Genomic DNA, 2,211 nt, shown 5'->3' on the forward strand with positions numbered 1-2,211 from the left:
ATAAAAACTAGAGCAGAAATAAATGAAATAGAAAACAGAAAAACAACTGAAACTATCAACAAAACTAGGAGTTGGTTCTTTGAAAAGGTCAACAAAACCGATAAACCACTAGCAAAACTCACAAAAGAAAAGAGGGAGAAGACATAAGTAACACGAATAAGAGATGAATCAGGTAACATCACAACAGAGCCAACTAAAATAAAAAAGCTAACATTAGAGTATTATGAAAAACTATACTCAAATAAATATGAAAACCTAGAGGAAATGGACAAACTTAGAAATGCACAACCTAACTAAACTGACACAAACCAAAACTGAACATCTGAACAGACCCATTACAAAAGAAGAAATTGAAAAGGTAACACAACAACTTTCAACCAAATAAAGCCCTGGAGCAGATGGTTTTACAAGTGAATTTTATCAAACATTCAGAGAAGAACTGTTACCAATTCTACATAAATTATTTCAGAAAAAAGAAAAAGATGGAATTCTCCCAGACTCATTCTATGAAGTAAACATATCCTTGATACCAAAGCCAGGAAAGGATACCACCAAAATAGAAAACTATAGGCCAATATCTCTCATGAACATAGATGCAAAAATCCTGAATAAAATACTGGCCAATAGAATCTAACAATACATCAAAGAAATAATTCACCATGACCAAGTGGGATTCATAACAGGTATGCAAGGATGGTTCAACATAAGGAAAACAACTAATGTTGTTCAACATCACATTAACAAAGCAAAGAACAAGAACCACATGATCCTATCAATTGATGCAGAAAAGGCCTTTGACAAAATCCAACAAACACCCTTTCCTGATTAAAACACTCAACAAAATAGGATTAGAGGGGAATTTCTTCAGCATAGTAAAAAGTATGCAAACCTGACAGCCAACAGTGTTCTCAATGGAGAGAGGTTAAAGGCATTCCCTTTAAGAACAGGAACTAGGCAAGGATGCCCATTATCTCCTCTCTTATTCAATACTGTATTGGAAGTCTTAGTGATAGCAATAAGAAAAGAGAAGGGAATAAAAGGTATCCAAATTGGCAAAGAGGAGGTAAAATGATCTCTCTATGCAGATAATATGATAGTATACTTAGAAAACCCTAAAGACTTAGCAAGAAAACTATTGAACACAGTGGAACAATTCAGCAGAGTAGCAGTATACTAGATCAACATACAAAAATCAGTTGCATTTCTCTACAGTGACAAAGAGAATACAGAGCTGGAACTAAGAAAAACAATACCCCCCACAATAGCTAATCACAAGATTAAATACTTGGGAATAAATTTAACCAGAAGCACAAAAGGACCTATTCAAATAAAAGTATAAAACATTTACTACAAGAAACAAAAAGAGAACTTGAGAAGTGGAAGAATATCCCTTGCTCATGGATAGAAAGACTCAATATTGTGAAAATGGCAATACTACCAAAGGCAATTTACACGTTTAATGCAATCCCAATACAAATACCAATCCCCTTCTTCAACAAGATGGAAAAGGCAATCTCCAGTTTAGTTTGGAATGGAAAGAAGCCCCGGATAAGCAAAGTACTCCTTAAAAATAGAAAAAAGGTAGGAGGTCTCTCACTCCCTGATTTCAAATCTTACTACACTGCCGTGATGGTAAAGACAGCATGGTACTGGTACAATGACAGACACACAAACCAATGGAAAAGAATTGAGAACCAGGAGATCAGCCCATCTATCTATGGTCAACTGATTTTTGTCAAGGAGATGAAATCAGTTAGGAGGGGAAATGACAGCCTTTTTAACAAATGGTGCTGGCAAAATTGGGAAAGTATCTGCAAAAGACTCAAGCAAGATCCACACACCTCACTCCATATATAAAAACCAACTCAAGGTGGATCATGGACCTAAGACTAAAACCAAGGACTATAAACTTCATTAAAGAAAAGCTAGGAACAACGCTAGAAGTCCTAATCCACAACATAAACAGTCTTCCAAGTATCCTGGAAAACCTACAACTAGGAAAAGATAAAATAGATGAATGGGATCTTCTAAGAAACAAATCCCTCTGCACATCCAAAAACTTCTCCAACAGGGTAAAACGGGAAACCACATACTGGGAAAAAGTATTTGGTAATGACTTATATCCAGAATTTATAAAATACTTGAGCACCACAACAAGAAGGTAAATAATCCAATTGAAAAATGTGCACAGGATATGAACAGACACTTCAC

At 35.3% G+C, this 2,211-nt stretch overlaps 1 protein-coding gene across 2 annotated transcripts in view; it reads right to left on the reverse strand.

Moving 5' to 3' along the window:
- The window catches only part of TTC13 (tetratricopeptide repeat domain 13), a 124,680-nt gene that overhangs the window by 15,641 nt on the left and 106,828 nt on the right, over positions 1 to 2,211 (reverse strand). The window lies entirely within an intron of this gene.

This window comes from Elephantulus edwardii, unplaced genomic scaffold (genome assembly GCF_000299155.1).
Source record: "Elephantulus edwardii isolate Elephantulus edwardi_28Jun2011 unplaced genomic scaffold, EleEdw1.0 scaffold00146, whole genome shotgun sequence".
Taxonomy (NCBI): domain Eukaryota; kingdom Metazoa; phylum Chordata; class Mammalia; order Macroscelidea; family Macroscelididae; genus Elephantulus; species Elephantulus edwardii.